The 23,076-nt window shown below is 42.3% G+C and overlaps 1 long non-coding RNA gene across 1 annotated transcript in view; it reads right to left on the bottom strand.

The window, feature by feature from the left end:
* Positions 1-362: 362 nt before the first annotated feature.
* LOC122780063 overlaps positions 363-23,076 on the bottom strand; it is a 64,571-nt gene continuing 41,857 nt past the window's right edge. The window contains exon 3 of the long non-coding RNA XR_006361647.1: positions 363-886. This is a non-coding gene — a long non-coding RNA (uncharacterized LOC122780063). The remainder of the gene's footprint in view (positions 887-23,076) is intronic.

Raw genomic sequence — 23,076 nt, 5'->3', positions numbered from 1 at the left:
TCTTTGGTTCCCGCCGGGAAACTACTTTTTTTTAAAGGTCCCGAACCAATTTATTCTTGGTGTGAATGCACTGGCTGCTTCAAACTGGTTCAGGACCTGGACCTGGACCTGGACCTGTGCTGTGGCACAAAGAGTGTCCTCAACAGTATGGGTTATTTCAGCAAGTTCAGCTACACAAAACAACACAATATCAAAAAAAGGGAAGTCCATGCAGGCAGGAGGTCAGGCCGAGTGAACGGGAATTTTTATTTGTGTTCTTCTTCATCGTCTTCTACTTTGTATTAATGTTTAATTCTAGAAGACATTGGCTCATGAGGTACTGTGTATTGTTTTTTTTTTCCTTTTCCTGTGGATGTGTTGTTTTCTTGGTGATATTCAGCAAATAAAATATTGGTATGAATTAAAGAAAGTTGCAGTAGTTGGAGTTTCATGTTGTCAATCCCTCTCTCTCTCACACACAAACATGTTTCTTGGGTTCAGGTAAAGATCATGCTGTGGATATAACTTAATACGTGGTCTCTTCCCTCTGTTTTGATGCCATCCGTGCTTGTTTTTGTTCCCCATGTTTTTCCTCATGAACTGACATCAAAGTATGTTAAATAAATGGATAATTGATGCTGCACATGTGGAGGGTTTCCCTCCCAGTCATTAGGAATCAAGCAATAAAATCACAACATGTCTTAGGTTAGCGATAAAGCAACGGCAGACGTCCTAAATTTAAAGGCCTGAATCTAATCTGTTTCCATTATCAACTCTGTTTGCGTCTTCATGTCTCCTGGAGTACGAGCTTGGAAATCTAATGCTCGGGAATAATAATGTAGTCCTCTGCGCTCACTGTGTATTCTTACCTTGTTCCTCCTTCAGTTGAAAGTATATCCTGTGCTGCCTGCGGAAAAGAAGAAACAAAGACACACATTCAAACTTCTCTCCTAAGTGGAAATGTGCAGTCCCTGCGTTTTGTGCAAAAACAACTGTCATCGACAACATCAGAGAGACGAGGACACGTGACGGATGAATAAAACGTCAGGGGAGTGAGCTGAGCGAAATAAAAAAAAATGAATTCATCAGATAAAATTAATTAAATGTTTATATTTGCAGGCCTTAATATGGACGGAGAGGAATAATAATTCATCCCGTCGCCTCGCGCCTGCCCGCCGTGTACACAAGACAATAAGCGGGGAGGATATTAAAACAAAATTAGCCTCTTTCTTTGTTGACCACTACCTTGAGATAAAAGCAGGCCTTTTGCAAAAATGTCACACGGTGCAGTTAACGAACACATGCACAAAACTCAACGTCTGGCCAAGAATACGCCGCGCATGTATGCAAACGAATAAGGCAAAAAAGAGAAGAAATGAACAGCTCTTGTCTTGCAACCCTTCTCTCTGTCTGCTGCACATTTCATTTGCATTAAACCAATATTATAGTGTGCCAGTGTCCGTTTGTTTTGCTCCATCATTCATGATGGAGCTGCCTGCGCTGGCGACGCCGCAGTTGTCGACAAATCTCATTTGAGTTTCTCAATGAGTTGAATTCTGGCTGGAGGTGGTGGCATTTATCAGTCACTTGTGACCGCACAAACTCGCTTTGATATTCCACTCACCTCAGCAGATTGATTCGCCTCGGTCCTTCCCTGCTCTGGCAGGATTCTCAAACGTGCATTGATTGGGACAAACAAATCAATTTCTTGTGCATCTTCTCAAAAGTTGATTAAGGTGCATAATTTAAGTTGGTCCATCTGGTCATATGCGTCTGCCTGGAGTTGTCAAACATTTTATGTGCTATATTACTGCCTCCATTGAGGAATAAGGAGCTTGTTTTCACCTTTTAGTGCCATACAGTGAACAGTAAAGTCTGTAAAACGGAGAGTTCGCCGGTCACGTATGAGCAAAAAGCGACAGGAGATTATCTGGAAATTTGAGACATTTGAGAACTTGCACGTTGCAGATTCTCTGACATTTGAGGATCTCTGAAACGAGCTACAGTTTAATGTTAATGTGTTTTTAAACACCGCCCCAAAGCCTCAAAGTGGCATCATAGGACAGTTTGAGACATAGAGAGGTGATATGACAATAAAGCAGTAATGCAGATGTACAATCTGAAAAGTAGAAAAGAAAATACTGGTGAAGCTAAAGCTAAATTCAGAACGTTGCACTTGTCATCCTTGCTTGCCGTAGTCGCGCAGGTTACAGCTGCATCAGCGACGTGTGGGTATTCTGATTTTTATGTTCAACGTCAACATTAAACTTGTCATAGACATTTTTCACAGCTGACATTTTGACGTTGCCAGAGCAGGAAAAAGCACAAGAGTAAGATGCACTTTTTTTCCTGAGTGAAGCTCCAGGGTTTGGTTTAGTACATGCTGTCATACCGGACAGGCTTCCCAGGACACTTGATGGAACAGAGGCTTAATTAATGAAACTCTTCCCATCTGTGACTTTCCAGCTATGCAAAATTGCAAAAGTCCCCTATGAAAGTGGCCTTTTAGAAAAAAAAACAAGACTGTTATTTCTGAAAGCTCTGACATTTCCTTTTAAATAATACAGAAGTGTTAATTTAATATAATTTCGAGGTTAATTCATGAATACATTACATTCTTTAATTTAAATGTATTGTTTGACAATTGATAATCTTTAAAATGACAATATCTGTGTGTGAAGGTGATAGGTCCAAAATAAATGCACTGACAGATTGACTGGAGGCTTTGGTTGAACAGAGAGTCAGAACGTGTGTGTACATATTTCCGTGACCGTGTGGCTCCTGGAAGGGAGACAACAAACACTGGGGTCGAGGGTCACCATCCTTTCCAGTTTGAGAGAACCATTAGCAGAGTGTGCCTCAGATTTCTGCCCGTTCCTATTACCATCACAGCTGGACGCATCCAAGTGTGAGACCTGGCTTCTCCGAGCAGACATTCCCTTCCTCTCCTCCACACACACACTCATGCTGTTTGAGCCATTGCTCATGGCATAAGACACAACACCCTCTCACACTCTCTCTCTCTCTCTCTCTCTGCGTTGCACAGCAACTGCACTTTCCCAACTGAGTTCAAACCCAGGTTAGCTGCTCACCCCCGCGCTGATCACTACATCCTTCTCTGTCAACAGCTCTGTCGAGCATGATTTCTTATTAAGTGACAAGATAGAAAAACAAATGGGAAGGCTTTTGCTTATTTTTTTTTTAAGAAAAATGAAGGTAGGAGTAAGCAGTGCAGCCGTGTGCCTCACGCGAGCAACTTGCCTTATGAATGATTTGCGAGCGCTCAATTATTGACGGGGGCCCGTGCGATCTGATGAGGCCCTTGGAGCCGGTGGGTGAGACGCCGCTGAGGCGGTGGCGGCATGGATCGTTTCCAGAAATTAGATGGCAACATTTGCATACCAGTAAATGCACAAATGTCCCCCCCCCACACACACTGTGGCTGATGCATGATGAAATCACAGCTGGTAATAAGATGTGAGTATGTGTGTGTGTGTGTGTGTGGACCTGTAATGTAGCTCAAGGCGGGAGAGACTGTATCACTCTACTAAACGTGATTAATTAAAGAAGTTCTTTGCATGTGATTAGCATCAAGATGTGCGCGTGTTTGCACGAGGATCGTTATAACCATGCTGCGCCTCCACTGTTCTACATAAAGTTGTCTAATTGGTTTACATCATTACCTGTGGGTTTAAACCCTGCGCCTCGCAGAAGTGTAAAATATGAATTCTATTCATAAATAAAATACGGTTGGAAATCATCTGTTCAATACCTTCGGGGCTTTTATTATATTTGCAAACTTTGATGTTTCCGCTACCACTCTGAATGGTTTTTATTGGATAAACAGCTGTAACAGGAGCTTCCTCAGATCCCCAGCTGTTTAAAAGGGGGTTTGAATGAGGGAGAGCTGAGACACAGGGAGGGGGAGATGAAAGGGGAGGTGAAGAAGAAAATGGAAAGTGAAAGAAGCAGAGAGACATATTTTTCTTTTCTTTTTTTTGCCAAGTGCACAATAAACGGGGGAAATAAATGTCACAAGTGGAACAAAAGGAGATAAAGAAGAACTGCAGGTAACAGAGGTGGAGTGTTGTAAGAGGCAAAGTGGGAAAAAAAAAGGTGCATCTCATTTTCTGTTCTTGTGCGTGTGCGTGAAAATAACACGGTGGGAAAAGTGAGTGTGACTTTTGAACTCGAGCACGATTGAAATCCTCTTTAAAACGAGACGAAAGATGAAAGCGTCAGTGTGGAAAAAGCTCTGCTCACAAATTCCTTCGTATAAAACTGAAAGCACTGGAATTCAATTCAGACAATACAGATGTTCCGGCCTGTATTATGTACACGTGCACCTAATACAGTGAAAGGAGAGGCTCTTGGTCGCCTGCATTATTATTTTCTATCATCTCAAACCAGTCATTGGTCATTGTTTTCTGTCCTATTAAATCCCTTAACATGCAACATTCATATTCACTGAAATCCCCTTTTCTTCCACATTCTGACACAGTTTCATCTTCGTCAGGCTGTCCTGACCGAATGCACGAGCGTGGATAAAAGGCCCATGAGTCAAGTGGAACCCATTGTTTTCCGGAAACAAAGTGGATCTACAAAGACAAAGAGCGTAAGGTAACGGAGGACGACGCGTGGAGAAGAGGTGGAAGATTAAAAAGAAGACCGATCGTTTTCAGGTGCGTGTCCTTGTCCGCGGAGTGTCAATAACAAAAGCTGGGTAAAGAGTGGGATTGAATTCACCAGTGGCCTTTTAAATCCAGAGAGGAATCAAGAGAGGAAGCAATATAAACACTGCTCTGTCACTGAGTGAAGTTTTAGAGTAACTTTTCTGGTTGTGGGACACAGTTCAGGACTTCCATATTCATGAGAGCGTCGGACAAACGGCGCGTTGGGCATAAATCGCTGATGTGGACGTACACAAATCCCAATCCAGACACTGAAGGACAAGTTCTATAAGCCCAGAGTTACAGCTCACAAGAATCCAAGAGTGAGTTGCAGTGAGGGGTGGAGGTGATTATACAGAACAGTCACAGAACCTGAGACCACTCAGGCAAGGTACGTCCATAGTTATGGAATAAGGAATGATCTTTAAAGACAGACAAGCGACGCGTGTCGTCCACTGAATACCAAAACATTACTCACACTTGTGTGTGTGCGTAGTGACAACATAGCGACAATCAGACAGACAGACAGACAGACAGACAGACGACTTTATTGATCCCTTTGGGAGGTTCCCTTGGGGAAATTAACATCAATTTCAGCAATTTCAAAATGATTATATGTTATTAAAATCCATGATAAAGTTCACTGCCGGCATGAGAGTGAGCCACGGCTAACACAGATAAACAGAGGACCACACTGGCCTTTCCAAAGGATTCAGCAACATCTGTCTACGTGAATACTGCCCCTCCCTAAAGCCTGTAGGAGAACATTTTTCAATTCTAAAATGGTGGCATGTTTATGACTGAGACGCCTATATTTATGTTCACCTTCTCCGGGCCATGGATGAGGCTTGTTTCGGATATTACAGTCGAGCCTTGTCAGTGCTTGGACAAAGCACCCAAGGTTGATAATATCTGTGAAGTTCTCTGGGTTATCCCCGTCTGAAAACACAGGATGCCGAGGCCGAGTGCACATTACGGATCTGTCTTTATGTTCTAACCATGAAGCCAAATGTATTATTCACAAGAGTGTCCGTGAGGGATGTACATTTCATCACCTGCCCATGTCAACAAGGTGCTGACGCCAACATTCGACGCGCGAGTATACTGTCAGTCCATGAAGATATTCCTGCGCACTTCCACTCTCTTCACACTTGCTGGCATTTCATTAAGAAATGCAACCCGTTTATTTGTCGATGGACAAAAAGACAACACAGTGATTTACACCTCGAGTCAGCGCAGACTCAGAGGGATCGTTTCCCAGAACTGTGACCGCGCAGCACAAATTACGAGGTGAGACAAATTAACAAATTCATGATGACATTCTGGTGCTGAAAGAACAGCGACACAGATGCTGACAGGGAGAGGAACATTAAAACATAATAGACGTCCCAATGGCAACACAAAGGCAGTAAGGGGCGTAGAGACTTGTCTACGAGTTCCAGGGAGTTTTCATCCAAGAGAGCCAAGCAAAACTGGCCCTGGAGTCTGGCATCCGGCCCCCCCCCCCGACAAATAAACCTCATAATGGTACTCTATCGGGTACCAAGTGGGAACATTCATTTTCATTAGCACAGGTTCATCAGTTTCCACCGCGATCGCACCAAGCTGCAGTGCAGAGCTGCGGCCAGGTAGTGAATCAGTGGGGGGCGGGGCAGGGTGTCGGAGTGGGAGGACAAACACAGTTCATCTTTTCTCTTGTTTTTTTCCCCCCCCCTCTGTTAAAGCTGTTTTCACAGTCCACGCGTTTGATATTCATCTTAATCACAGGATACAAAAGCATAATTCCATTTTTTGGGGTCAGGCAGATGGTACCTTTGTTGAGGAGATTAATTACCACGCTGCACAACATTAATAAAGGCAAATATTTGAAGGGGAAATGCAATTTGCGAAAGAGTGCAAGGCTAGTGTAAATAGGTGGGTCCGGGGCCGGAGAAGGCCAATCGCCTGTGGGTGGATAATAATTTATTCTCTCTGTAGAGCCTGTTGAGCCTGAAGACAGCGAGACGACTAATGGGCGTTCAACCACCTGGCAGCGAGCAAGTGAGGGTCACAGGACACACCGGGAAAAGACAGCAGGTGTTGAGATTTTCACACTTTTACAGTTTGTAAAAAAGAGTCACTTCTGACTTCTCTTTAATAAAACGACAGCAGTCTACGTGCAAATCGCACACAACATCCACTGATTTGTGAGACAAGATTAGGACGCGCCAAAGCTCAGACGAGTGCACATCAAAAAGGAAAAAGTTCTTAAGCTACTGCACTTACAAAGCTCATGGTATAGAGAAACGTGGAATTAAAAATAGCAAATATGGTGCAGAGATCTTCTGAAGTCACACTGCAAACACAGTCCAAATATAAATATAAAAGCAGAGCAAGCACACTCGTCACGTAGCCGCGAAAGACAAATTGCCGAATAGTACGACGGGCAATAATTTTCCAGAAAAAAAGGAGCGCAGCACCTGAGCAGCTCCGTCGAGACGCAGATGGACTCTGATCACTTCAAAGATGAGTGCTTTTAAAGAAAATTTCCCTTTCCCATCTGGGCAAAAGGATAAAAGGGAGACAGGGCAACACAATCTACGCTTTCATTACCAGGTGGTTTCAAAAAGAGATATGGAAGCCAAATAGTTAAGCTCTTAAATTGTGGAAATACTAGTGTTTATGAGTGTGAACACATTTCAGTAAATATTGTTATTTATTTTCCATCCTGCACCTAAATCATATGATTTCCAGTTGTCAGTACAGTTCCTGACTTTTCTGCAGTGCATACATTGTAGGATGTATATGTTATATGTTGTGCCCTCATCAATAAAACATATAACAAACATGAACTGCTGCAGTCAGTGTCAGGGTCAGGGTCACCAGTGCTGCCTTTACAGACACTCAGTTCACCTCATTTCAAGGCTGACAGCTTGATTAGTCACAAGATGCACCGCCTACTTCCAGATATAAAAGGACAAGGTTTCAAGCCGACATCAAATAAAAAAAAACAAACAATACTAAATAAAAACTATAATGACATCACTGCCTTTTACAATGCTCTGATCTTCCAGTGTAGAGTATTAAAGTCTAATTGCAGTGGTCAATAAACCACAAAGCTTTAATAAATGTGTAGTGTAACCATTTTTATTGTGTCTCCAGTGACTGTGACTGTGTGTATCAGTGTATGGTTCTCACTATGTAATAGGTGTCAAGTCCAGGTAGGAAACGGTGGAGATGGAGACAAAGGTGATGAAGCGACAGCTCTCCTGGTTTAGGGATCTATGGTGTGCTTCCACCGCCTCGCTTCGCTGCAACACGGCACGGCACGGCACGGCACGGCACAGCTAAGATGCATTCCAACTAGCATAATAACTTTACTTTTTTTTTTTCCCAAGCAAGCTGAGGCGATATTGTCGCCAGACTGCCGGCCACTGATTGATCGGAACGCGTCACAGGAAGAGACGCCCGACACAAGAATTAAGCCGAACAATGCCGAACTGTAGATCAGTTAAAAAGACACAACGGTCCTAAAAACGTGGGTTAATCTCCAACAATTACCACGGCAAACGTCTAAAACATCAATATTTAACAGTGGAGTCTGGTGTATTTAGCGACAGCACTGTTGATCGTGATCCCCGCCGCTGTAATTCCGCCCAACCTAAACCGTGCCGTGCCATGGCGAGCTGGGACCATGGGTGGAAAAGGGTACACTTTATTAGTTTATAGTATGATTTCATGATCTAAGTTGATACTGTCTGACACAACACATGCAACTACCACAATCCGAATTCTAAACTTTCCTGGCACATGAGTACAAAGAGCAACGTGATTTTAATTAGTTTCTTAGTCAATTCACCTGGCTTTAAAGAATACAAGGCAGAGCGAAACAATGGCTTTATTTTGGCTGATTGGTTTCATTTCCAGGGGCGGACATGTCTCAGAGATTGCCACTGTACAAATGAGCTCGAAGATCCAATCAAATCAGTGTGTGGGAATGAGACGCTTCAGCGGTACGACAGCGATTGGACTGCATCATTTAACACGTCTCTCTCTCAGCATGATAGAAAAATAGTTACATTATTATTATTAATAATAAGTAATGAATTCTTCATGTGTTCCCTGTTCATGGAGCATTATATGACAAGTGAGTGCAAATGAATGAGAAGGTAAGAAAGCGATGGTTCATTTAATCTCATCATGACTTAAGTAAGTTCGACGGTGAGAGGAATGATGGAACAATATTTTGATGTTGACGTGTTCATGGGATAATGTGCTATAGCGATGCAGAATATACATTTGAAATCAAATGTGTTAAATGTGTGTATAACTTAGTTTGAGGACATTCAACAACGATCTAAATTTGGATCAAAAATGCAGGACATGAAACTCAAATCCTCTTCACGGTCTAATTTGACACACACTCGAGCCGCGAGTGTGCGCTTTGGCGTCTTCCGATGGCATCCTCTCATCCTCATTGATTCATTCGTCAGACTGACCAGCTGTGTTTGGCCAGAGATAATGTTTTAATTAACGGACTTCAATATCTAATTAAGATTAGATGTAGATGCTTTATAGAAGTCATTTAATTGAAGGCAGACGGGCCAGCGGGGGGAAGGTCTGGGTTGATGATGAGATCAATATGCTGCTGTTGGGGGAGTACCTGCATGTGGTCCTGTGGCACTTTGAAGGGACGCCGCACTTTTTTAGCAAAGCCTGTTAATTAACAGCGAGTGAACACAAGGGGCAACTCTTTCAAGTTAAGTCCATTTTCTGTTTGACCTCAACCCAACGACTGATCTAATCTCCTGCGGGTGCACAAGTCATTACTAGGTCTCATCACCTTGAGTGAGAAACAGTTTTTTTTTTCACTTTTACTTTAAACAGAGTTTTAGAGCGGCTTAGAGCGTGAAATAAACAGCATTCCCCATTAACTCATTATTTTTGCATTTATTTAATAACTTATCTAAATTATGATTTAACTTATTAACTCAGATTCGTGCGACACGTACACCTTATGCAAGGTTAAAAGGATCAGTGTTTTTTTTGTGGCGAGTACATTTTGACATTAACCTTGAGAGATCACTTGAACCATCTATCGAAATGGATAAACTTCATCCTTTTAGGGATTAAAGTGGCACATTGTGGATATTCTGGCCTGACGATGCAATGCAGAAAAGATTAGGCAGCTTAAACATTCACTGATCCTCCGGGGGTTAATATTGCACAGTTCACATTTCTGTGGTTAAGTAGTTTAAAGACTCAAAACCAACAGACACGGCGTCAACCGTGAAAGAAGAAGAACATTTTTTTATGCTCTACTTACTGGCCTAAAGATATGCACGAAATAAATACTTTATGTTTCATCTGTTACATTTGAAAAAAAAAAAAGAATTGGGACGACGCAAAATCCAGAGCTATAAGACTGAACCTCCATCCTTTCACCACAACGCTCCGGACAACACGTCAAGCAAACATCTACTGCTGCACAGGCGATGTTTCTAGGACAATGCTGATTACATTATGGCAGCGTGTTAAACAGAGCAAGACCAAGTATGATAAATGGTCATAAACCGTGTTCATGATATTCCAATAGCTGGATCCTTTTTCCACTTTTCACCGCGACAGTTTTCATCAATTGAAAGCCGTTTCTCCCGCGTGCATCTCTGAGACTTGTCGTGAAATATTGGACCAAGATGCTGCAATTGGTCACTTGAAACTATCGCAAGTGGAGTTTCTGTTATTCATCTCACTTAACAAACCTGGGAAAACATAATAGTTGCTTAACATGAATAGTGATTCTGATTTAAACCATATCTACTCGAATGTTGTTGCGATACATTTAGAGCAGTGGTCTCAAAGTTGCGTCCCGGGGGCCACATGTGGCCCTCCAATCGATTTCATGTGGCCCTCCAAACAATATCAAGTTGTAACGAGTCATTTCTATATGTATTTATTTTTAAATGAATAGATTCATTTTGCATCATAAATGTGTGTTTTTTATTGTTGCATATTAAAACAACCACTTGTATTTTGAAATGATCCAATCCAACTTTATTTGTAAAGCACTTTAAAACAAGTGCCGTACAGAATAATGGATAAAAGACAGAAGAAGTGAAAGACGGGAAAAGCTCACACGAGGGAATAGAGTGCAAAAGAAGTAATTAATATGGCATATTGACATGTTATTTTGAGCTCATAACATCCACCACAACTGTTGCTTTTCCCAAAAATGTTGGGCATATTTTTTTTTTACTTGACTGGCCCCCGACTGACCAGACGAGACAGTCATTGGCCCACAGGTCATTTGAGTTTGAGACCCCTGATTTAGAGGAACGATACTAGGCGGGAATCTGTCGTGGCCTTGGAGATGAAGGTCCAAAACAACCGAATACAAGTGGACGGAGTGAGGAAGACAAGAGAAAGCCGGTTAAAGCTGAATGTGAAGTTCTGAATACACTGTCACACCTTGAGAAGACTGCTGAAAAATGGCTTCAGAATATTTACCAAAATGAGCAATCACAGAAGGATGCATGTTTGAAGTAATACAATGCTAATACACCCCCTGCCTCACAAAAAAAAAAGGTCCATTCACTTTCACATCAACACATCACTTTTCACTGCCACTTAAGATACAGCAACACAGAACGTGAAATGCTTGCTATAGTATATGGAATGCAGCAATATCACACTTCCCTTTATGGGAAATCATTCAGTGTGATAACAGACCACACAGCACTTGGTGGTGGCCATCTGTGCAAAAAGCACCGCAAACAGCAAACACCAAGACTCCAACGCATGCTGATTAAGGCACAGGGATGCGACTATAAAGTCAAGTGCGTACACAGAATAGAAATGGTTCAGGCAAACACTCCCTGCTGGTTACCAAACCCTGAAAATGGAGTTGGATGAGCATGTAGATGGAATCGATGCAGAGATCAAGGATCCAGAGAGGCACACCATTGCCATAATACACTTCTCACCTGAAAAACAAGACACTCTGTGAGCATTAAAAGAAGTCATTCACCAGGGAGGGCCAGGAAATATACAAAACCTATGTGCATACTGGTCCTGAACACATTGGCTATCAGGGCATAGAAAAACACTCCAGGGTGCAAGAGGAAGTGTCTATTGGACAAAGATAAATGACCATAGCCTCTGATCTTTTCAATATCTATGGTTGCCATGACCTGTTAACTGTAGATTCAAGATTCAAGATTCAAGATTCAAGATTCAAAGTGTTTATTGTCATATGCACAGTAAAGAAACACGTTTCCCTGTACAATGAAATTCTTACTTTGCGGTCCACTCAAAAACACCAGCATAAAGTAAAAAGTAAAAGAGATGCTTTTGTAAAAAAAAAGTATAAATATACATAAGAAAAATATAAATATTACAAAGAGACTAAAATAACATATATGCATAAAATAAGTGTAAAAATAAGAACTGTACATAAAGTGAACGGAACTGTACATAAAGTGTAGAGAGACAGACCCAAAATATCCAGTAATGAAGTACATGCAATGTCCCACAATGCACGGTGCAAGCTTTTACAACATTCATGGAAGATCAGGGAATAAAACTAATCACCAGTTCACCCCACCACCCCACAGGTAATATATCTACGGTGATGAAAACACAGCAGAATAGAGCCCGACCTGCACGTAGCTTTACTGCAAGCCAGAGCGGCACCTACTGACACGAAACACCCGTCCACCCGCAGAACTGATCTTTGGCAGAGACCCGTCACCACCTTCTACCGCCAAGCCGAGCACGCGCAGGTAAAGAGGGACACGGACAGCACCTGGATCGCAGAGCAGCTGCGTGACGAAGAAACACCGCGACCCCGCAGCTGCCGCAGAGAACTCACCCACCTCACCTTCACCCTGGACAGCGTGTGACTGTGTTGGACAAGGAGAGCGGAACACGGCGCCCTGCAGTCGTCATACGGAGTTACGTTGTTAAAGCGGCGAATGGAAAATGAGATAAGACGATACACAGACACAGGAGGGTCAGTGACACCTCGTGGACCTGACTCTAATGCAGCAGACCCAAAACACCCTGAGCCGGCGCACAGTACACAAACCAGCTCACTACAAAGACCATGTTTAACAGTGAATACAAAAATAAAGTCTATTCTGACTCAAGACCCAGTGTTCTTTTCTATTTTCAGATGTTGCTAGGAATATTTTGGCGTTGTTTAAAAGAAAAGAAAGAAGAAGAAGAAAGAAAAAACGACTGTGATGAGAGATAAATGTGCGTGAATCGTGATAAATAATGAAGTTATTATAAATAATTAAGTATGTTGTGAGATAATGTTGTGTTGAAACTTTGTTTTGGGGGAAAAAAGAAAGTTTTTCTTAAAAACCAATATATGAAGGAGTGTTGAGATATATAGGGATTATATTATATTATAACCTATGTATGCGTGTACTGCACCATTGAGTAAAGTCACGTTAAATCTTACGGTAAATCTCCCGTACTCAAAGATTTGATATTATTTGAAATATTTGTGATACAGATTGAAATTGTACTAAATCAATATTACACCCAGATAATGCAATTAGGATTTTTTGAGACTGATCTCACTTAAAGACTGTTTTTAATTTCATGGATGGTAGGAAGACTGAAATGGCACTCGACATGCTAGAACCTAACAATAACGAGCTGAAAGCACGCGCACTTCATTCAATAAATCCATTTCCCAGTGGTGCTTGGTACGTACAGTATACTAGGTCAAGGCCAGTAGTCCAGTCAGATGAATACACACATAATTACATGAACCATACAATAAAGTATCTGCATGGAAATGTACTGAATGATGATCTGTACGCGAGAATTTCAACCGTCGTTATTTATATATTTGGACAACACTGCAACCAATCAGACACCGGGACAGAGGACGGCGTTGGGCTCGAGACACTCACAGGCAGAGACAACCTGGAGACCAAGTAAGACTAAATCCTGTTGCATGTGTCTCTTCTCCAAATGTGGTTCTGGAGACAAGAATAGCCAGAGGCTACTTTTGATCGCGTCACACCAGTAAGTCATGCAGTGTGAACGTGGCTTAGTTTAGCAGCTGTGATTGAATCAACATTTAAACTTTTTAAATGATATGAATTGCACTTTTAGTGCACGTGTGAATGCAGTTTTTTTTTTTTTTTCGTTAGTGTGAGGTTGCAGTGGGGAATAAATGGAGAGCCATCTGTGTGTGTGTGTGTGTGTGTGTATGTTTGTGTGAGCAGTGCAAAAACAAAAAGATTAAAAAAAAAAAAAACAAAACCAGAGGGTGCAACTCGCCCGTCTGCACAGGGAGACGAGGAGCGGCGGAACACTGAGGAAACGTGGCCTTTGTGCTCTTCTTCACAGGTGCAGACAGTCGCCAATCAATGGCCAGCAGAGCCCCAAAGCAGAGAGGAGACCGGGCGATCGAGTGAAAAGAGCAGGGGCACAGCGGGTCATATCAGCAGCACGGTCCAAGGGGGTCCAGCACTGACTACAGGAAACAAACATTCTCACCACGACGTGTCGGGAGCAGCCGTTTCTCTGCCGAGGACGTTTATGTTGTACGATTTGTTCCACTTCATACAGGTTTTTGTTTTATTCATTTAAAAGGCGTGACAGTGATGAGAGGTCACGGGCCAGCGTGTTATTTTCTTTCAGCCTAATGAGCGGTCAGACCTCCACAAGGTGACTTTGAGTCATCACCGCAGGACTTCCCTTTCGCTCGTTTCCCCCCCCCCACCCCCTCGTCCTCTCTGGATTGACCAGCTCCATTCGCAACTGAAGCTGTTTAAGTGCAGCTCTAATTAAAACCAATGTTTAAATACGTCCACTAATCCATAGGCCATTGTAGTGTATTAAGAGTCCCGTCATTGATTACACACAGAGATTTAACACTAAGAAAGGCAAAGTCATTAGAGTAAATTTGAAAGATGCCCTTTATTGAAGGCTCAAAAAGGAGCTTTCCTCTGTTTGTTTACTTGACTGGAAATATAATTATCCTAATGGCTGATGAATAAAGGTAACTTTACATTTAAAGGACAGAAACAAATGTAGTTGTGACTGAAATGCAAGGGCAATGATAGAATCACTTTGCACTTCATTGTAGAGGAACTGAAATGAATTACTCGTACAAAACCTTTCAAGTATGAAGCCCTAACACGGCGCTGACATGTATACGTACGTGCTTGTAAAGCCTGACGGCGGCTGTGCCTGCGGCAGAGACGTCAACAGCAGAGAGAGCAGCCTCGTCTCAAATGCATGTACATGATTTCATTGACGAGCACTTGTTGAGAACAATCTGCATTCAGGGTTCGATTCAGCAAAGGCAACGCAGCTCAGCGATGCAATAGTAGTCGACAGTAACAGGTTGGCAAATACACATTTAGTTCATTCCCCCCCCACTAAGAGCAGCGTGAAAGGGTTTTGGACTAAAATTGGACTTTAAGCACGCGTGTCAACGCACTGATTGTCAAACATTCATTTAAACCACAAAAAGGAAACATTTTCAAATACCTAAAAATTGATTCAACTCAGAAAGATAGATCATTTTTAGTTTTTCTAATTCCATAACTCTATGAGCAGTCTTAGACTGGGTTTACTGGGGGATTAAATCACACCCAGTGATGACTTAAAATGTGGAGGAATGAAACTGTTAACACTTTCAAACTCAAATGGAAATCATCCGTCACACACACACACACACCGATCAACAGGTGAACACAAAGTGGTTTTGAAGCACTCGGGGGAGCTCTATTTCAGGATGCAGAAATAGTTACAAAACTCGTTTTTATGCATCTCAGGAGCAAGAGTTTGCTCAGCAGAGGCAGAGGACCTCTCACAGAGGAGCCTTCATGGAGCTGGTAAATCCATCAGAGACTCACTTGCATGAAGGCTGAGAAAACAGAGAAAAACAGAGAAACTATTGCCTCATGTGGAGAAAGAGAGGGGGGAAAAAAACAAACCCGTCACACATCCTATTCCCCAGTGTGGTCATTGATCTACAGACTCTGATTCAAGCTCTGCATTAAATCACCCTGGGGTCTGGAGCCAGCCTTTCTCCCCATCCCTTTGTTCAGACCAACACCAAAGATATTAGAAAGCGGTTTGTGATGGGAGTGCCACTGGGCCCCAATCTCGCAACTTGCATTTTTTTAATCCACGCTTTCCTCACCCCTCCGCACCCCTGTCTTCACCTCTGTCTGTTTCTCTTCAGCACATTCTCTTCTGTTTCCCCCTTAAACCTCCATCATCTTCCTTTACCGCATTGTGAAAGTCCTTTGTGCCGGCGCTGATGGAAAGACCACTTTCAAACAAAGACGGCTCACGCCACAAAACAGGACAACAAATAGGATATTTTGTGGGGGAAGTCTGAAGGTGGTCTTTCATCACCAACAGACAGGGGGGGGGGAGTGTTTAAGGGAAAAAAGGAAGAGCTTGAAATAGACTTATCCATCTCAGAACCTGAAGCTCTCAAATTACAATCCATGTCATGTGTCATTAAGGAAGCTGCAGTATTGATCGCTGTAGGAGAAGTTAGATTTTTAAAACACGTAAATGAAGACCTACATGTAGAAGGAAGGACATATATGAGAAATGAGGTGCCAAGAAGAAAGTGACAAACGGAAGAAAGGAAGTAAACTGAATGATGATGTGTGCACCGCTCATCCTCAGGTTCCTTCATCCTACAACTTCAGTCATTTGGAGACTTTTAAAGGTTTTCAAGGTCCAGCGTGAATGAATTGGCGCTAGTGAGAAGGCAGATTGCAAAAAAAAAAAAAAAATCCTCTTTTCTTCTCAAAGCATGTCAGGGAGCTACGGTGGCGTTTGTCAGCAAGCATGTGGAATTACCTCACAGCTAATGAGCTTCCATAGATTATCTTCCACTGGTTTATGCTCAAGGTTTATGTGGGAGGAGCCGTTTCCACTTCAAACATGACAGCGCTTGATTAAAACACATATTAAAGTCCATGTAAATTCTAAGGTTTCAAAAACCAAATTCATTTTAAAGCAACTGTAAACAAACATACTTATGGGTTTATTTATTTCTGCCGATAGACCCACCTACATCCGGCTTTGTCTTTTCCTGCATCTACGGTAATATCTCAAAAACTAATGATGGTTAGTTGATGAAATCAATCAGGTGTGTTTTGGGAGCAGTTTAAAATGTTCTTTAATATTCTAAAATAATGGTCCTTTCACTTAATTTGTTTAGTTTTTCTTGTATATTCTAATACATAGAGGCAAGGAACATCCAGTGCCCTTTAAAGGGTTAATAATTCATATTATAGGTTCAATTCAGTGTTGTGTGCATCACTTGTTGCTGATATAAAACTTTCCATCCTTCCGTCGTCTACCACTTTATCCTCCACATGCTGCTGGTGTCAATCCCTGCTGACACGGGGCAAAAGGCGGGTACACCCTGCACAGGTCGCACGGATGTTATTGTACCGAGTCTCAAAGTTTAAATCTCAACTTTAAAAAAAAAGTAGTGGGCCATAAATCTTGTCGACAGGTTTTTGCTGATAATTGCACCTTTTCCTTATTCTGCCTCGTGGTAGGTGAACCTGTGACTGACTGTGTGTGTGTGTGTGGGGGGGGCAGCTTGGCCAGGTTGTGTTCCACATGGGAAATTTCCACCCAGGTTGGGCAGTGAATATATTAAACTGCAGACACAACACAACACCTTCATATTTGTCAGAGCAAGAGGTGCTCAGTGCTCAAGAAGTGCTAGAGTGTTTGCTTTTTGGTCAATACAATAACAATATAACATAAAATGCTATGTTTTTGACCTCTATTGCTATTTCCTTTAGAAACATTGAGACTAATTAGGGATCGTTCTCATGCAGCGTCTTTACTAACCCCCCCCTGCCCCCCACTCTAGCTACACCGTTTAATGCGTGTGCTAAGAAATACAAAAATAACAAAGGTTAATACTATTATAACCAAATTTGGATGATGAAGGTTCAGAGTTTAATTTCAGATTGGACAAAGACCAGTTTGACAAACTTCTTTCGGCCCGAGTATTGTCTTCTAAGTCCTCTCGTTTGCAGTCTATATGCATACATGAGGTAATTAGGGAATCTGAATTGCCTGTAGGTTTTTAAGTGAACAGAGGTTTGTCTATCTGTGATTGGCCGGCCGCTGGTCCAGGGTGTATAATGCCTCTCGCCCAACGTCACCTGGGATTGGCTCCAGTTCCAGCTGCCCCAGAATCCTTACATGAAGAATTGATGTATGTATCATAGCATATAAAGTTATGTCCAGAGTCTGGTTTCTAATTTACATTAAACACGGCAGCGAATTATTAACTTTCTTTCTTTTAATGAATGAAGCAAAACGTGAATCAGAACGATTAAAAACACAAGCATGTGCAAATGCAGGTCATTTCAAACGTGTGGAGTTATAATAAATTCTGCTAAATAGAACAATAATTACAGGCTTTAATTTAGCGGTACATTATCATGATTTCACAAACAGCATGAAGATTACAATGGTCTTGAGTTAAATGCTGAGGAGATTATTATGTTACTTTAACCAGGAACTATTTATTTTATGTAAAAACACGGGATCCGGCCCTACAAAAGCACAAGAACGTCATATTCTGCCGCTCTGTCACACATATTATGCACAAGGTAGCGGGCAGCACATTCACACGCTCACAGCAACTGTCCACACACACTTTAATGTGACTGAGAGCATGAATCCGGCTCTAAGCAATCACTGTCAAGGATAATATTGTTTATAATTATTTATGATTGTATTATTGGTCATGGAAATGCTGATGATATTAATGAAATAAAAGTCTGTCTGAGTGAACCCTGGATATTTATCCTAACCCTAACTTCAGTCCTTTTCTTGGCCCAAATCCTCACCTTATCATTACTTTCTTCTTTTCTCGATAACCTCAGTCCTGTCCTGGTCAGTAACCTTAACCTCATAGTCTAGATCACATGTGTCAAACCAGTGGCCCGGGGGCCCCATGTGGTCCTCCAATCGATTACATGTGGCCCGCCCACCACTGTGCAAGGTGATGGAATAGAGACAGAATATAAGACTTTAAGATCTATAAGACATTTGGTTGTAATCATTGCTTTATTAAATGTATTACACTCAACATGAAATTTCATATATTTAAGCTGTTTTAATCACAATTATCTTTGTCATTATTTACAAAGTTTTAAATGTAATTCTCCATTTTTGTGCATCATAAATATGTTTTATTGTGAATCATTTTATATCAAAACAAGAACTTTTACTTTGCAATTCTGTTTAATATCATAATAAATATCTTATATTGCCCATCGGCTACTAAATAGTTGTTTTTTTCCACTTGTTTTCCTCTATGTCGGCCCCCGCTTGACCAGACTAGATGCTCATTGGCCCCCAGGTCATTTGAGTTTGACACCCCTGACATGGAAGTGAACCATGTGCATGACATGACAGTATGCCAGGGTGCATCCTCTCCGGATGAGAACGTGACTATGTAACCACATTATAAGTGGAATTTTGATTATTCGTCTTATGCTGCCATATATAAAATGACATCTTGACAGGGATTGTATCATGTTTCGTGTTTGTGTGTCAGAGTAGTGGAGCTTTGCACTGATGATCCATACAGGTGAAGGTCACAGCGTGCTGTGAACTGAAGAAACAAAATCCTGGTGACAGTGGTTGTATATTTCCCACTCTATCGCAGAAACACTGCAGCAGCTTGTTGCCCTGTGCCGCCGCCGTCTTTGATGCTCGTGGCTCACAACATGGTGAGGAAGAGATAAGAACATGATCTTTATCAAACTCAACTCGCTGCACAAACCACTCTGGCCTCTTCCTTTTTTTCCCTCCCCCTCCTCATATCTGTGTAACCTTCTTTCCCCCTGCGTCGCTCAATCTCTGTTACTCTGCGGCGACTTTCAGACGAGCGCTCAGAAAATAACACAAACAAACGCGCGGGGAACAATGCAACGCTGCTGCAACATTTGTAGGTGAGCTCTACCGCACTCTTACTTGTCATATGCACAGATGTTGTTATTCTGCCTGGATGCACATGTGTTTGATTATGCATGTCTAGATAAACACGTACTCGGCAGAGTCTGGGCACAGGCGGCGGCAGGAGGAATAATGTGCATGTGTGTGTGTGTGTAAATGTATGTAAACGAGTGAGTGAGTGACAACCGATCAGATCAACGCGACAAAACTAGCTATGTGTGGATTTGTTTAAACTACTGCAATGACTGCACACGTTGTTTTGAAGTCATTCTGTGTCATTAGTTGAATTCCAGCTAACTTGACATTATTTGAGAGAATATCTGAACATAGAATTGCCCCAAATAAATCTGGATTTGATTGGAAATAGCTAAATGATGTCTGTGTTTTAGCTTTTGATGTATGTTTGTCTCATTTCCTTGTGCAAATTTGTATTTTAGGATGAGGTGTGTCTTTCCATTGACCGTGTATGCAATCGCTCCATCAATAAAACTGACCACAACACAGCCACAAGAGAACCAGTCATCAGGCTCAGATGCTGCTATTGTACATTTCTGCAAACCACAGACATGCGTGAGCTAAATTATTTAAATGGATATGGACGTGTGCGTCTCCACGGCAATGTTTGTGGCAGAAATGATCAATATGTTGTTAGAATGTGGTGAGGTTTAAGCACAGTAAGTAACCTGTTATGAGAAACCTAAGTAACTTGTATAGTACTTTACTTCTTTGGTGATTTTTGGTATACGTACGATTATTTGTATGCCGTTTCCATCCTTAGATACATTTTCTGCCACTTTATCCTGTGCCAGTCACAGCTGACGTAGGGCGTCATAGATAGGCGGGGTCACAGCCCAGATGGATCGCCAGTCCATCACAGGGTCAAACAACCATTCACTCACTCTCACACTCATGTTTTTGGACTGTGAGAGGAGAAAGCACCCGGAGAACACAACTGCTGAGCGACAGTAGTTTTCACTTCTGAAACTTTTTCACGGGCGCTACTTCCCGTTTCTCAGTCGTAGGAAGAGGAGGACTGTGGAAAACAGCTTCGGCCTGAAGCAGCAGGTGAAATGTGGTCCGCTCTGGTTTAGTTGCTGGGGTGATAATGATGAGTCCAGTCTCCAGCTGCCTGCCACACATTTTGTGGGAAGTCTAGTGGCGAGGAGCTAAATTGGCCCCATAGAGAAAGTGAAAGCGGGAGCGATTGGATGGACAGCTTCAGGCTTTTATCCATCGGGGGTCACTTGAGAAAAAAAAAGATGTCAAAATGACCAACATCGCCGAGTGTCAGTCACCGACACTGCGTATAGTTGCTGGGGCAACAGTGAGGGACTGAAATGGGGTAAAAAAAAAAAAAAGAAAAGAAAAAAAGGAGGAGATTACACAGAGGGTGGAAAGTAAGGAGAGGGAAAGTGAAAAATGAAGTGTTATAGAGTTAATGAGTGAGCAAGATTGAGTGGCTGTGTGTGTGTGTGGGGGATAGGGAGAGAGAGAGGGGTGGGAATAAGGGAAAGAAAAGGGTCAGTGTGTCCACTGTGTCCTCTAAAGAATTTATGAGCGGTGTTAAGACTCATCTGTGGCGTCACACGGCATCAAGCGGATGTGCAGGTTTGCGGCATCTCAACAAAGCTGAGCTCACAAAAACATGACCTCTCTCTCTCTCTCTCTCTGCTGCTCGTCCTTTTTGCATCTTATCCGTCCCAGTTCTAATGTTTTTTCCAATAAAACGTACTGCAGTCATTCATTCATTCATTCATTCATTAAGTCATTCACTGTTTAAAAACACATTGACACTGCACATCCATTCCATTCCATCGTTTTTACTGCTCTGCAATTCACGTATGAGGCGTTCATTGTACAGATAACAAAAGATAACTTTGGTTTATTATAAGAGGGAGACACATGGTCACATTAAGCAGTGGTATTTCAACAATGACTGAAGACTATCAAGGGGGACACAAGTTTTGCCAAGAAATCATTCCCAACACTGACCTGCACAGTTGGTAGCCAGCAGCTTGGGTCCATTCCTTCCATAATTTTTATGCCAAATTCTGACCTGGCCATCTGCCTCACCAGAAACCCAGGCCACCATCTATGCAGGGTTGGTGAACCCACTGCAGCCCTCTCCCTCTCTCTTTGACTGACAGGTCTGGAACCTGCCGTGATCCTGTGTTGTTGTACTGTCGGTGATGCACTTTAAAGTTACTGTTCTGTGTTGAGCAGTTCCAGAGAAGCCCACTTCTGAGTTACCGTCACCTTTCCGTCAGCACCAACAACTCTGGCCATCCATCACCGTAAATATCTAAAATTAAATCACCAAAAATTAGACCACCTACATCAAGCACGGGTGTTTTTTCTGCACTCATCAATCATTCATCTTCTACCACCATCTGGAGAGACAGACACTGTCTCAATGAGCCGATAATCTGCAGGTAGATTTTCTTTCATCATTTTTGAACAGAACTGCAGCTCCTGACTGGCCAACTGGCATGGCCCATCGACACATTTCATTGGTTTAAACAATTCACATTTAATGACGGGCTGTAAATCACCCAATTACTCGGCGGGCACTGTGCTGCGCCGGTGACACGCGAGTCTAGCGAAGCTAATCAGCGCTTAGTGACAGCGCGAGCGCCGTTTGCCAGCGAGCGTCTCGTCTCTGACACAGTTCACAGGCCAAAATTGGTGTTGGGAGGAGAAAGAGGAAGAGAATACGGTAAAGTTCAGACCAGACACCAATGGTTAAGATAAGGAGAAGGAGAAGATTCTTCTACTTATGACTAAAACGAACACAGACAGAGCCACGTGTAAAAGAAAAAGCTTAAAGAGAGCAGCTTGATATAAAACTGTCGCACTCAACAGTCGTCGTGCGGCTGCTGCTGCTGCTGCTGCTGCTGCTGCTGCTGCTGGAGTCTCCCAAAGCAATTAACACATTACTGCCATTACCCAACGCCATGCTTGTCTCGAGCTTTGCTCCAAACATGTCTGAAAACATTTCCAGGGCAAAAGGGAAAACCACATTCACAAGGTTACAAATGAAATTGTTTTTCTTTTTTTTCTTCTCAGCAAAAATGTTGAAGGAATTTTCATTTATTTTACGAATATCAATTTTATCAACACTCTGTCCTGGATGCAGGATTTGGCATCATTTAACCTTTTTCCTCTTCTCTTAAGTCTTTTCATTTCCAGTTTGTTTTTCCAGTTTTTCAGCTTCTCCCTTCTCTCCTTGTGGTTGCCACAGTTGATCTTCTGCCTCCATCTCATTTTATCCATCATCTCCTCCTCTGTTGCACCAACTGCCCTCATGTCCTCCTTCTGGGTAGAATTTCTCCATCTTCATCAACATCCTTTGCCCAGTATAATAACCAAATACCTTCTCTGCATTAAACCATCTCAACTTCGGCTATTTCCAAACCATTCAACCTGAATATGCTCATTTCTAATCACACATCACCTA

The sequence above is a fragment of the Solea senegalensis genome, linkage group LG13 (genome assembly GCF_019176455.1).
Source record: "Solea senegalensis isolate Sse05_10M linkage group LG13, IFAPA_SoseM_1, whole genome shotgun sequence".
NCBI lineage: Eukaryota > Metazoa > Chordata > Actinopteri > Pleuronectiformes > Soleidae > Solea > Solea senegalensis.
The sequence above is the reverse complement of the archived record's forward strand: the minus strand, read 5'-3'. Positions and strand labels throughout refer to the sequence as shown.